Source organism: Triturus cristatus, chromosome 5_2, assembly GCF_964204655.1.
Source record: "Triturus cristatus chromosome 5_2, aTriCri1.1, whole genome shotgun sequence".
NCBI classification, from domain to species: domain Eukaryota; kingdom Metazoa; phylum Chordata; class Amphibia; order Caudata; family Salamandridae; genus Triturus; species Triturus cristatus.
Window position 1 is genome coordinate 1,108,365,119 of NC_140588.1, and position 14,879 is coordinate 1,108,379,997.

A 14,879-nucleotide genomic window follows, 5' to 3' on the forward strand; every position below is an offset into this window, starting at 1 on the left:
GCTCCCACCTTCTAAATCAATGATAAAAAAGATCTACTGGGAATGGGTTACGACTGACATCCTAAGAAACCAGAGGGGCATTCTAACAGTGAACTATCTGGATGTTAAACCTGCCCCCAGTATGGAATCCTTTATGGATTTGATTGAATCTCCTGGAGACAGGTCACTATATCTTAAACTGAGATATGGTACCCTTCCACTCCACGAGTTCCAAACTAGCTGGAGTAAGGCAACCGCGAGCCCTAAAGGTTGCCCAGGCTGTGCCTCCCCTACTGAGACCATTGGCCACTTTATGTCTGCCTGCCAGGCATACAGGCAACCAAGATTAAGATGGCTGAAACCGGTTTGTAAGAACTTAGGCACTAGGTGGCGTTGCGAATTTTGACCTATGAAACAGCAGTCCCCAGTGTTATCTGGGGGACTGCTAAATATCTGGGTTGGGCATGGAGGTTAAGATGCAAGCTTCTTAAAGTTGTACCAATTATAAGCTAACTATTCATCCACTTGACCCTGTACAGATACTATTGCTTATCAAATCATGTAACGGTGGACTGTGTGAATCCTGTATGTATATAGACATTGCTTTTCTTCTCTTTTTAATTGTATATAGATCAAAGTCACTGTTGTAGTGGGTTTTAAATTGTTTCTTATGTACTGTATTATACTTTTATGATATTGTTTTTATATCGAATAAAGTGACTACAACAACAATAGACGGCATCAAAATTATCATCGCTTTAGCAATTCCAATAGAAGCCCATGTTCTGGTGTCAACATGGGCTTCTATTGGAATTCTCACGGGCATATTATCAAGCCCATTATCGCCGCTTTAGCAGCAGTTTTCTGCCACTAAAGCGGTGATAATTTTAATGCCGTGCTCGATAATATGCCCCAGGATACCTCCAAGAAAGGAGCTAACCAAATAGACAGGAGAAAAGGAAAAGGAAATGAAGGGAGAGAATAAAAGTTTAAGATGAAGAAAGAGGGGTGAACCGATAGATGCCTTCTTCTACAGATGAAGAGAAGAGGGATACAAGGGTCAAAGCCAGTTCAATAATTGATTTAAACATTCAAATATTTTGTTGTTTTTTAAGATAAATAGGTAGCTAAATGTGCAGCCCCTCCCTGTAGTAGCACAAAGAACCCCCACTTCTAGAAAACAAGGCCAGACTCTTAGCTGCTTCTTTGTTTCTGTCGAGGGTGCTGGTGGGGAGGAACTCCGAAGAACCAGAAAGAGAAAGAAGACATTGGAACACCTGAACAAGAATTGTGCCCTGTTGACAAATAAATAACTGTATATGTCCAAATAAAGGAGTTATAACGCACCTTAAGACCATACTGAGAAGTTTTCTTAGCAACCACTTCAGGCTTCCGATCACATTATACCTCTTTTTTCCAGAATGGTGAACACCTCATAAGTAACAACATCATGCTCTGCTTCAGCCTTCAAAAAATGAGAATGCCGTCTTGAAACACTACTACTTGGAGCATATCATGAAACAATTCAGTCATAAGTCTATGAAAAACAGCAGCTGCCAAGGAGAAACCAAAAGGTAGATGGCAAAATTAGAAGATGTCATCAGGAGTTACAAAAGCTGTAAGATGGTGGGATTGAGGATCCAACTCCACTTGATGATATGCGGCTTTAAGATCCAGCTTTGTGTACCAACAAGAAGTTCCAACTTTGACAATCATACCTCAATGCGTAATAGAGGGAAATTGTTGACCCAAATGGCATTGTTCAAGCTTCCAAAGTCAACACACTTTCTGAATTTCACAGACCTCTTCTTCGCAAGAACAATGGGTGAAAGCTAAAGGGTAGCATCAACATTTTTGATAATGCCTTAAACACAAAGACCCTTCAAGTGCATAGACAAGTCAACTCTGATACTAAGAGGCACATTGCGCACTCTATGCTTAACTGGACTAGCATTTTCTTTTAATTTTAATGGTATGTTGGAAATCAGTTAACTTGCCTAAATGGTCTTGAAAATGTTTTCAAACTTGTGCTAAAACTTACTTGCTACATCAGTGCTGGACAACAAATAGATATCCTTTTTATCTATGAAAACCGGTTCATCCAAACCAGGTTTTATAGTTAAACCAAACTCGCCCTGGTGTATCAAAAAAAAGAACATTGATTCCCTTTTTTGCCACATGAACTTTGACCTTAATAACTTCTCCCAAGACACTGATAGTGGCCCAGAAATAACCCAGCTACTCAATTGTGCTACCTTCAAAAGCTACAGAAAGTACATCAGGTGATAATACGTTTTTCTTTTCCCAAAACGTAAAACTGTTTTCTGTTTCTTATTATCTCTCACTACTACAATGTATTCTTGATTGGTAATGTCTTCATCATCAAAACCATCCTTCAAAAGACATCTTATGTTCTTTTGTTTAGCTCCCCTACAGACTCTTGCAAAATGGTCCATTTTTCCACATGGTCGCATTGTTGACAAACAGCAGGGTAATTCTAAAACGATGACACATGCAAAGGTGAACCACATCTATAACAACTAATCTTCTGACTGTAAGCTCTGTTTTGTACAAAGTTTCTCCCACCTCTGAACATATTTTGCTTCCTGTTATCATCATTCTTGTTAACTTGTGTCTTATTAGATACTACACCTGAGATTGCTGTATTAGATAAAGCAGTTTCCAGTTGTTTTGCATCCTCTAAAGAAAGTGCAATGTTCTTTGCAATATCCACAGCTTTGTCTAATGAGGGATCTTTACACGTTAACAACCTTTCTTGGATTCTTTTCCAAAGGCATCAAGCTACATGCTGATCTCTAAGTAATTGCGAGCTAAAATTCACATTTAGCTGCCAGTAATTTTAACGCAGTGATGCAAGTATCAATACTTTCTGTGGTTTTTATTCACTCTGGTAAAGAATTTGTTCTGGTTAGGAGAGTACAGAAAGCCTGATCGGCAGGGTCAGAGGCACAAAAGGCAACTGGCATGAGTGGAATACTGATGGCATCGCACTCGTGCCCACACCCAAGACTCCAAATTCCATCAGCCATCTGACATTCTGCCAGCATCACCACAGTATAAGGATACTGATGCACGTTCATTTTGTTCCTTTCAGGGTTCATTAAAAACCTTGGAGAGGCAAGGACGGTCAAAACAAAAAGCTGAAGATCGACCAAAGGGATAAAGGGAGACACATCGCACTTCAGATTTCATTATCAAACAGGAAGAGCAACCTAAAACAAAGACTCAATTCAAAAAGAATAAAGTAGCTGGTTTAAAAATTAAGCATGCCCAGGTTATTGAGGACTCAGCTTCTGAACGGGGAATGGGCTCTGGCGATGCTAGACAGTGTGGCAGAAGTGACAATAGCTCACTAGAACCTGAAGGAATTTCTGGTGACAGCAGTGTTGAATGAGTACATCATGTTGGAAACACCAGATAAAAGAGTGAGTGCCACACCGTCTACATTAAATTAATCTACAATTAGAGGAGATTATCTCAAGGTAAATAAAAGAACTCTTTTGGGCAAATTTGACATTTGGCTATGCTATCTTGTGAGCTGAAAAAGATTAGCCACCTGAGTTTATAATGGATTGCCCAAAAGGTGAAAGCTTCATTTTGTCTGCTTTTTCCGACCTCGTTCCTGTTTCCTTAAAACTCATATATGCGCAGGAGTGGGCACAAGCATTATTCCGCAATGAGGTAGGGTGGGACATGGAGTCAAAACACCAAGAAATCCCATTAAAAGCTACTCCAACACCACAGAGACAGTACCCTGTTAAACATGAGGCAAAGAAACAAGTCAAAGAAATCTTAGACCAACTTAAATACCAAGGTGTAAATGAAACTTGCACCTCACCAATGAATAATCCTTTGTTTTCCCTCATGAAACCTGGCGATACATATTGTTTGTTTTTGGATAACAGACATTTGAACACTTGCACTAAGACATTTTCAGAATTCCCACAGTGGTCCAATAATGAATGATATTGTGCAGAAAAAATACAAAACACTAGATATCTCAGATGGATTCTTCTGCCAAATATAGCTCCTGAAAGCAGATATGTGACTGTATTCTCTGCGTTAGGCACCCAGCATCGAAGTTGTTGATTACCCCAGGGGTATAAGAACAGCCCCGGGTTGTTTTTGTTAAGGGTGTCAGAGCTTCTACAAACTTATGATGAAGAGGCAGTGTCCTATGTAGATGATATTTATCTGACGGACAAAGATTTACTTGAACACATGCGCAGGGTGAACCACATAATTGTTAGCTATGTCTATCTGGGCTACAAATGTATTTCACTCAATCAAAAATTGCCCATCTCAGTGCCCTGGTTTGGGATATGAGCTGTCAAGTGCAGTCAAAAGCCTAGCACCAATTGTTTTAGAAAAATGCGCACTAATCCAGCCTCCACAAAATCTGAAAGGTTTAAAATAAATTTTGGGAGCTCTAAATTTTGGCAGAAAATACATTGAAGACCTTGCAGAAAGAGTAAAACCTTTCTACACCTTATTCAGACCTGATTTCACTGCACTGCAAACAAGTGGACTCAAATGCATACAGACTTTTTACGTTCAGTACAAGCTGACATGATAGCTTCAAAACACTTGCAGACACGAGTAAATGTCTGGAACCTGGTAGAATGAGTAGTTCCCAGATTATCAGTGTATACCTACATCACGTTCAGTGAAGGTGAAACAGTACTGATCGCATATAAATCTCATCTGTACACAAATGCTGAAAATGAGTTTGCAGCAATTAAAAAAATTCTGACAGCAGTACAGACCGCCATAGTGAGAGAATGAGCCCTAGCACAGCAGAAACACATTATTGTGGTTAATCTTATACTGACTCTAGAAGCAGTAACTTAAACCAGCATTCCAAATGCGAAGGCATTGCATCCACGTTGGATACAAGGGGGTAATTCTATCACTGCAACAGATGTAGAATAAAGATACAATCCAAGACTTAAAACACAAGCATTCTTGCAAGAATACCCTCTCCCAAATGAAATCTTGCCTCAAGATCAGTAGGAACACATCATTTATACTCATGGTTCTGCGCAACCTGCCATTGGAAGTAAACAGCAATATAGCGCTGGGTGTGCTAGTAAAAGGTCTCATACGGGAGGGTACATTTCATCCCAGCAATATGACTACACAATCTCTAGGAGATTGTACAGGGTGGTTGGCAGAACTAAAAGCCCTGATACTTGTATTCCGATGCACAGATCTAGAGTACAGAGGGCACTCAACAACGTGCCAAGAAAATCCTAGGGAGGTGGCACCCCTTATGAAATCCTGGATGGGACACGAATGGTGGTACCTGATCTCGATTGTGCCAGCACAGTGGCGGATGCATTTGAAATGAAGGAGCGACTTACTGTCGTACAGGAACTCAATGAATTCTGAGCGCTACAAAGCAGCATCAAATCCAACGCACCACCACTGGGGAAGGGACACCAGTTCCAACAAGACCTTCTGAAGATTGGGGATCTGGTCAGGGAAAAGATCACAGACAGAAGAGAGTTTGGGCCATCATACAAAACAGCTGTACCTGTCCTGGTGATAGCGGGAACAAGAGCTCTACTCCTTCCGTCAATGGCCGGTAAAAAAAAAACGCCTCATGTGACCGTTTCTCAGCACTAGGCCCTGTGGAGTCCTGAGCAGCTGCAGAGCTCTTCTAGCCACTACACATAAGTTCAGATGGAAAGACTTACTTGGTGCAACCTTGGCTACACATTTGGTTGGCAATAGGTGTAGTATATCTGTTAATATGGAGTGGTACCATAACGGTCTTTTTTCTGATTCTGAACGGACATTATCTCCCAGAGTGAACTTGGACCTGAAACCACATACGTCATCACATCATGAACAAAGAGACTTGTCCCGGCTGAACATTACAGCAATTCCAATACCGGATGGTATAGTTCGGGATAAAGTTTCTTATAATTAGGGCTGAGTGGAATTGGCGTAACGCTTCTATGCGGAATTATGGAAAAAATGTGTGGAAAATTAGCGCATGTCCTGAGGGTCCGTGTGCCCGGGATAGGGGTCCCTCATGCCCGGGCAGGCTCCCCCATCACCCTGGCCTGGCTGGGTTGAGAAGCAGGGACCGGCCCTGGGGTCTGGGTTTTGGTCAGGGCCAGGGGTGTGGGAGCACCCGTCCTGTGGCCTGCCAAGTGTACATGTGCCTGGGACAAGGGTCCCTGGTGCAGAGCCCCAGACGCCTGAAAGGGCAGGCGGGAGCCCTACCACCATGGCTTGGCTCAGTCCCAGCCATCTGGTTGCACCTTTCCAATCGGCCATCTGGTCGCACACAATGCTTTCCAATGGGGCGACCAGATGGCGTGGCTACCCCAAAAGTGCCGATGGGGGCTCATTTGCCTCCCGTATCCCAGCCAGGGCTCCAGGAGGTCAGGCGCATCCGGGCCTAGGGTCCCCTGAGTCTCACGGAGTGCACGAGTTCCCAGAAAGAGGGATAGCTTTCCTCTGGATTAATAGGGCAGGGTATACCGGAACACACCTCCCGGGCTGGTGGTTCTTTGCCGGGGACCAGATGTGCTATGCCTGGACAACACCTCCCCTCCATCCGGGGGGCTGCCTCCTCCAGACCACGGCATGGCAAAGTACCCTAGAAGGGCTTCATGGGCCCCAGGCAGTCCTCCCCCAGGCATCCAGGCCCGAGAGCTCCGGTGGTTCTCCCCTTGCCTGAGGCCCAGTCGAAACCCTGAGCCCCCCGGGATGTGGAGCCACGAGCCTTGCGTGGGCAGGTAGGAGCCCTGCCACGAAGGCTCGGGGAGGGCAGATGGGAGTCCTTTCAGTCCCGGCCATCTTGTCGCATGCAATGCTTACCAATGGGGCTACCAGATGGCCAGCCTTCCCCGGAAGTCCCAGTGGGGGTTCATTTGCCTCCCCGATCCCAGCCAGGGCTCCAGGAGGTCAGGCGTGTCTGGGTCTAGGGTCCCATGAGTCTCGCGGTGCACACAGGTTCCCAGCAGGTGGGGTATCTTTCCTCCGGATTAGTAGTATGGGCAGGGTTTTCCAGAATACCTTGCGGCCTAACGATCCTCAGCCAGCAGCTGGACAGGTCACAATGCCACCCCGGCCCGGGGTCCGTCCCCAGGCCTGCCGTGTGGCAGGTTGCCGCAGATAGGGTCCTGTGGGCACAGGGAGCATCCCCCGGCTTGGCTGGGTTTAGGGGCTTCTGAGGGAGGGTAGCCGCCCCACCCCAGGTTTTGTCCTCAGTCCTGCTGCATGGCAGGGTACCCGGGACAGGGTCCCATGGGCTCGGGGAGGCATCCCCTGCGCCTCTGGGCCTAGGATCCCCGGCTGGGTCCAGGGGCCCGACGTGCTCTGGGTCAGGTGCTCCAGCCCAGGGCCCCATCCCCTGGCCTGCCACTCTGCCAAGGCCCAGGACAGGGGTTTTTTGTTGTGCCTGGCGAGCCTCCCCTTGCTTGGGTGGGTTCAAGAGCACTGGACAGGGCCCCTGAGGGCCCTGGGGAGGGCAGCCTCCCCACCCCTGGCTCTGTCCTTGATCTTGCTGCATGGCAGGGTTCCCGGGATGGTGTTCCGGCAGGCCCGGGGAGGCTTCCCCTGCGCCTCTGGGCCTGGGAGCCCTGGCTGGGTCCAGGGGCCCACAGGGCCATGGTTCAAGTGCTCCAGCCCTGGGCCCCGTCCCCCAGCCTGCTGCTCTGCCAAAGGCCTGGGATGGGGTTCCGTTGTGCCCAGAGATCCTCCCCTTGCTTGGCTGGGTTCAGGAGCTCTGGCCGGGGACCCTGAGGGCCCCTCAGAGGGAGGCCTCCTGACCCGAGCACTGTCCTTGGTCCTGCTGCATGGCAGTGTGCCCAGAATGGTTTCCAGCAAGCCAGGGGAGGCTGCACCTGTGCCTCTGGGCCTAGGAGCCCCGGCTGGGTTCAGGGGCCCCATTTGTGCCCCAGGTCGGTGCTCTGGCACTGGGCCCCATCCCCCAGCCTGCTGCTCCATCAAGGGCCCAGGACGTGGGTCCGTCAGTCCCATGCACGCCTCCCATGCTTGTCAAGGTGTCGTGCGGGATGGAGAGCTACCTGGATTCCGGCGCCTCCGAACCGGGCAAAGGTGGGGTGAGCTGAAAAAAGCCAGCCCGCCAGCATGTCTTGGGCCCCCTGGTGATGGGCAGCTGACATCCACGTGGAGCGACCCTCCCTCATTGCCAGGTAGCCGGTCGGAACTGGTCCTGTGCGGCCGGGTTAAGGGGTTTGAAGACTCACGTGGTCCCTCCTGGTTACTCCGGGAGGGACCGATGGCTGCAGGGCTGCCTACTCTCATTGCTCTGGGAGTCCCCTCCCTCACCTGCGGGTGGGTCAGGGGAGACTCCCTGGCCAAGTGCCTGGTAATGTTATTTTTCTCCCAGCAGTGCAGTCCGACTCCCAGAGAGGAAGCCTTGAACGGGGCACCTGGGCCCATTGCTGCACGGGTGGCGGAGGTACGGTGTCACCTTCCTCCCGCCTCCCCTACACCTGCAGGTGGGCGAACGTTTTCAAAAGTTGCCTGTGACTCTTGGCGCTGGATCACTCAGCTAGTGCATCAATGAAGAATACAGCTAGTTGCGAGAATTAGTGTGAATTGCAGGACACATCGATCATCGACACTTCAAAAGCATCTTGCGGACCTGGGTTCCTTCCGGGGCTACGCCTGTCTGGGGGTCACTCGATCCTCAATCACCCCGGGGATTCCCCAGGACGCGGCTGGGGCTGTCGCAGTGTTAGCTCCGCTTCCCTTCATCCCCCCACAAGGTCAAACCCCCTGATCGAACATGGCAGTGTCCCTCGCCGGGACCTGCTGCGGAAGTATGCCGCCGGCACGCCTATCCCTGAGAAGGGGTCTGTCCTGGGGTACCTGGCTACATGCCACACATAGCTGTCTGTGGTATCTCACTGGCTGCCCGTGCGCATCTGTCTCGGGCGCCCACCTCCATTGCCGGCTTCCCAGTGAGGGCGAAACCCCTCCAGATCCAATCTGGGGAAAGAGGGCGGACCCTGCCGGGATGCCAGACCCCTGCTCTGGCAGGGAGTTGACTTTCCCTGGCTCCCCCTTAACGCTTTGGCATTTTCTTCCGACTACAACCTCAGATCAGACGTGGTGACCCACTTAATTTAAGCATATTACTAAGCGGAGGAAAAGAAACTAACCAGGATTCCCCAAGTAATGGCGAGTGAAGAGCCCAGTGCTGAATCCCTGCCCGGCGGCGGGCGTGGGAAATGTGATGTACAGAAGACCGACTCCCTGGTTTTGCTCAGGGAGCCCAAGTCCTCGAGGCTCACCCCGCGGATAGTGTTAGGCCGGTAGCGGCCCCCGGTGCATTGGGATCGTATCTTCTCGGAGCCGTGTTGCTTGGGAATGCAACCCAAAGCAGGTGGTAAACTCCACCTAAGGCTAAATACGGGCGCAAGACCGATAGCTAACAAGTACCGAAAGGGAAAGTTGAAAAGAACTTTGAAGAGAGAGTTCAAGAGGGCATGAAACCGTCGAGAGGTAAACAGGTGGGGTCCATGCAGTCCGCCGGGAGGATTCAATACGGCGGGAAGGTCGGTGGCCTGGGAGTTCCCGGATTCTCTGCACGAGACCAGCACATGGGCCCTACACGGCCACAGTAGGGCGCATTTCCTCTGTGGCAGTGCACCATGACTCGCTCCGGGTCTGCTGGGAAGGCACCGTGATGGTAGGTGGCCCGCCGCTCCATTGAAGGGTGTTACGGCCCCACTAGTAGCAGCTTTGCTGTGTCCATGGGGCCGAGGGAGATTCGACCGCCTCGCTCCCTTCCCCGGGCACCCATTCCTGGCCACCCCTTGGGGCGCACCGAGGCGGTTGAAGGGGGGACAGGGCCCCCTGCTCCCAGCGCAACTGTCAACTGGGGAAACCGTTCTCAGTGCTCACCGACTGAGTCATGCCTCCAGGCGCGGGGGCCCACGTCGGACGCCAGGGGTCTGCAGCGATGTCGGTTACCCACCCGACCCATCTTGAAACACGGCCCAAGGAGTCTAACTCGTGCACAAGTCGGAGGGCCGAGCGAAACCCTGTGGCGCAATGGAGGTGAGGGCTGGCGCATGCCAGCTGAGGTGGGATACCCCCACGCTTCTAGCAGTGGGCGCACCACTGGTCCATCTCGCCCGCTTTTTCGGGGAGGTGCAGCATGCGCGTGCGTGATAGGACCCGAAAGATGGTAAACTATGCCTGGGCAGGGCGAAGCCAGAGGAAACTCTGGTGGTGGTCCGTAGTGGTCCTGACATGCAAATCAGTCGTCCGACCAGGGTATAGGGGCCAAAGACTAATCGAACCATCTTGTAGCTGGTTCCCTCAGGATAGCTGACTCTCGGACCCCCCAGTTTTATCTGGTAAAGCGAATGATTAGAGGTCTTGGGGCCAAAACGATCTCAACCTGTTTTCAGACTTTAAATGGGTAAGGAGCTTGGCTCGCTTGCATGGAGCCACACATGGAATGCTAGTGCCTAGTGGGCCACTTTTGGTAAGCAGAACTGGCACTGCGGGATGAACCAAACGCCGGGTTAAGGCGCCCGATGCGACGCTCATCAGATTCCAGAAAAGGTGTTGGTTGATATAGACAGCAGGACTGTGGCCATGGAAGTCAGAATCCGCTAAGGAGTGTGTAACAACTCACCTGACGAATCAACTAGCCCTGCAAATAGATGGTGCTGGACCGTCGGGCCCATACCCGGCCATCGCCGGTGCTGAAAGCCGTGGGGTCTAAGCCACGACGAGTAGGAGGGCCACTGTGGTGTGCATGGAAGCCCAGGGCGAGGGCCCGGGTGGAGCCGCCGCAGGTGCAGAACTTGGTGGTAGTAGCAAATATTCAAACAAAAACCTTGAAGGTCGAAGTGGAGAAGGGTTCCATGGTAACAGCAGTTGAACATAGGTCAGTCAGTCCTAAGAGATGGGCGAGCGCCGTTCGGAAGGGACAGGTGATGGCCTCCATTGCCCTCGGCCAATCGAAAGGGTGAGGTTCTGCAGCGATCCGAACCCGTGTATTCGGTATCGTAGTACTGACACGATTTTGGTACCAATGAACCGTAAATGATCCATTATATATATGACAGTGTTTTCGCTGCGCTACGAGCATGAATTCACCGAGAAATAGGGCATTCTGTTGTAAAGCCATGGCATCCATTTTAGATACGGCACCCATTTTGTCTCTTGCCCTCACATAGTCAATGGACGAGCAATGACCCCGGCAGAATCACCTTGTTAAGGACAAGTAAGCCCGAGTCCGAGGAAGCTGACGCTGCGTGACTAGGCAGAATCAAGCTGCCTCCCCTGCCTGAGGCCAGCCCTGCTATACTGGTTCTCGTGTCCATTGTCCTGATTGAAAGGCCGAAGACGGTAGCCATGCCCGTTTATGATCCATAAACATCCCTATCCTACTTTTCTATCTCCCACACCTGGCTCTGCTCCTCTCCTTCTGGGCTTTTACGATGGGGAGGATACGATTTTTATGATGGGGAGGATCGGTCAAAGAATGGGAAACTGACAAAGGGATTTGATCGAATACTGAAAACCTACGACTAATTATTGTTTGGTGTATATTTATTGTCTGTTTGGGATACCGGGCTGGGCATGAAAAGTATTCGTGTAATGTTGCCTGAAGGCATATTTTATGTATTTAAGGTGCGACCCACTTCTTGCAAATCGAACAGTCTCGTAGATTCTGCCGTTGTGTGGTTCCTATGACTTCTGTGTCCCTGCAGTAATAAATCTTGGTCTCTGACGCCACCATCGAGAAGCCCGCGTTTCTGTTTCATTTGTGCACCAAGACAGGAAGGAACTCAGGGGTCTTTGGGTGTTGTTTCCCTGACACCTCTGGATTCTTAAAAGTCCAGAACCTCAAGGGAGTCAGGCTTAGATCCAGTGCGGCAATGCAAATGATCCCGGTGAAGCCGGCGGGAGCCCCGGGGAGATTTTTCTTTTCTTTGTGAAGGGCAGGGCACCCTGGAATGGGTTCGCCCTGAGAGAGGGGCCCGAGCCTTGGAAAGCGTTGCTGTTCCGGTGGCTTCTGGTGAGCTCTCGCTGGTCCTTGAAAATCTGAGAGAGATGGAGTAAATCTCAGGCCAGGCCGTACCCATATCCGCAGCTGGTCTCCAAGGTGAACCGCCTCTGGCATGTTGGAACAATGTAGGTAAAGGAAGTCGGCAAGTAAGATCCGTAACTTCGGGTTAAGGATTGGGTCTAAGAGCTGGGTCAGTCGGGCTGGGGTTCGAAGTGGGGCTGTACGTGCGCTGTGGCTGGACAAGGTGCCTCCCTCCGGGGCGGTGGCAACTCTGGACGTGAGGCAGGCCCTTCCTGCGGATTGCCCCAGCTGCAGTGGTCGCCTCTCTCCATGACCCCTCCCCAGGGGCAAAGGGCCGGCATTCTGCCATGGACAGCGCCTAGCAGCTGACTTAGAACTGGTGCAGACCAGGGGAATCTGACTGCTTAATTAAAACAAAGCATCGCAAAGGCCCGAGGCGGGTATTGACGCAATGAGATTTCTGCCAACAGTTCCATCCGTGGGTCCAGATGCTGGAACCGGGGGTCCACAAGGGCCCTGGGAGTGTCTCCCCAGCCTGGCTAGGGTTCAGAAGCTGGGACCAGCTCTGGGGCTCGTTCTCCATCCCAGGGTGTGGGAGGCCCCGTCCTGCAAGCCAGCCGAGGGTCATGGTGCCGGGGACGGGGATCCACCGGGGCCCAGGTACTTGCTCCCTGGCCTGGCTAGGGTTCGGAAGCTGAGACCGGGGCTCGTGTCTCCATCTTAGTGTCCCAGGGTGAAGGAGCCCCCCGTCCTGCAAGCCAGAGGAGGGTCTGAGCGAAGGGGATCCACCAGGGCCTGGGGAGGCTGTCCCCAGACTGGGTAGGGTTTCAAAGCTGGTACCATGCCCAGGGCTGGTGCTCCATCCCAGGGTCCCAGGGGGCAGGAGCCCCCATCCTTCAAGCCAGCTGAGGGTCTAGGTGCTCTTCCCGGACTGGCTAGGGTTCGGAAGCTGTGACCGGACCCGGGGCTTGTGCTCTGTCCCAGGCGGTGGGAGTCCCCCATCCTACAAGCCAGCAGAGGGTCCGGGCGTGGGGGACGGGGGTCCGCCGGGGCCCGGAGAGGCTCCACCCAGCCTGGCTAGGGTTCGGAAGCTGGGACCGCGCCCGGGGCTCATGCTCCATCCCAGGGTGCGGGAGCCCCCTTCCTGCAACTCAGCTGATGGTCCGGGCACTCTCTCTGGCCTGGCTGGTGTTCGGAAGCTGTGACCACGTCCAGGGCTTGTGCTCCATCCCCGGGTGCGGGAGCCCCGCATCCAGCAAGCCAGCTGAGAGTCCGTGCACTGGGGCAGGGGTCCACCAGGATCCGGGGAAGCTCTCCCCAGTCTGGCTAGGGTTTGGAAGCTGGGACCAGGCCCGGGGCTTGTGCCCCATGCCAGGGTCCCAGGATACAGGAGCCCCGCTTCCTGCAAGGCAGCCAAGGGTCTGGGCACTGGGGACGGGGGTCAGCCAAGGCCCGGGGAGGCTCTCCCTGGCCTGTCTAGGGTTCGGAAGCTGGGACCGGGCCGGGGCTCATGCTCCGTCTGGCAGGCCCTGGGGTGCGGGAGCCCCCTGTCCTGCAAAACAGCTGAGGATCCGGGTGCTGGGAAAGGGGTCCACCAGGGGATGCTTTCCCCAGCCTGGCTAGGGTTTGGAAGCTGTTACCGGGCCCGGGGCTTGTGCTCTGTCCAGCGGGCCCCGAGATTTGGGTGCCCCTTTTCCTGCAAGCCACCCGAGGGTCTGGGCGCTGGGGACGGAGGTCCACTGGGGCCCGGGGAAGCTCTCCCCTTTCTGGCTTGTGTTCAGAAGCTGTGACCAGGCTTAGGGCTCGTGCTCCATCCGGTGGGCCCCGGGGTGCGAGAATCCCCTGTCCCTCAAGCCTGCCGAGGGGTCCGGGCGCTGGGGAAGGGGGTCCACCGTTGCCCTAGGAGGCTCTCCCCAGCCTGGCTAGGGTTCGGAAGCTGAGGCCGGGCCTGTGCTCAAACTCCGTCTGGTGGACCCCGATCCTGCAAGCCAGCTGAGGGTCCAGGTACTGGGGAAGGGGATTTACCGGGGCCCAGGGAGGCTCTCCCCAGTCTGCCTGCTTTCAATAGCAGGGACTGGGCCGGGGAGTGGGGGTGGCTGGCTTTACCCCCTCCGCTGGCAGAGCGGAGTTTTCTGCCAACCTCTCCTTATGATGTATATGGCCCCACTGAACATTTAAAGATTCCACATTTGTTTAAATTGTATTTGAATGATTTCATTAACCCCACTACACTCTCTGATGATGGGACATTGAAACTGTATATATTATGCTTACAGATTGCTGCATTTTCTTACAGGGAATTGTATGAATATACCACTGACTATCACAGCGTGATTTTTGTTATCACTATTATAGCAATAACTTGTTGCATAGAGCAATTGTACCATGCACTGTTAACACTTACCATCAGTGGGAACATTTCCCAACACTGCCAAAAAGCAGTTCTACCCCCTTGGCACAGACGTTTGCATACTTTTCAGGGTTCAACCCATCAGACCCAGAATCATTCTATAACAAAATCACACAAAAGAATGCGACAGAGAGAAAAATTATGCTGACAAACACTAAGGGGCCGTTTCCGATGCCGGGTTGGCCGTTCGACTGACACATACCTGTAGCCAGTCTGTCCTGTAGAGGAAGTACGATGCGCACAACCACCAAAAACCCGACCGACACGTAGGCTGTGATTCAAGCTCCATTCTCCATCCGAGCCGTAACTCCTAACTCTGAACAGAGTCGACCGGAAGCAGTATCCATAGCAGTATCTGCCCTGACAAGTACATCATGTTAACATAATATAGGTCTGATACTCCTTATATACGGGGAAATCTACCTTTTT

The 14,879-nt window shown here is 51.9% G+C and overlaps 2 pseudogenes; both read left to right on the plus strand.

Annotated features, from left to right (window-relative positions):
* Positions 1-8,512: 8,512 nt before the first annotated feature.
* Positions 8,513-8,666, plus strand: LOC146829792 (5.8S ribosomal RNA; annotated as a pseudogene).
* A 437-nt stretch (positions 8,667-9,103) lies between these two features.
* Positions 9,104-12,132, plus strand: LOC146829793 (28S ribosomal RNA; annotated as a pseudogene).
* The last annotated feature ends 2,747 nt before the right edge of the window (positions 12,133-14,879 follow it).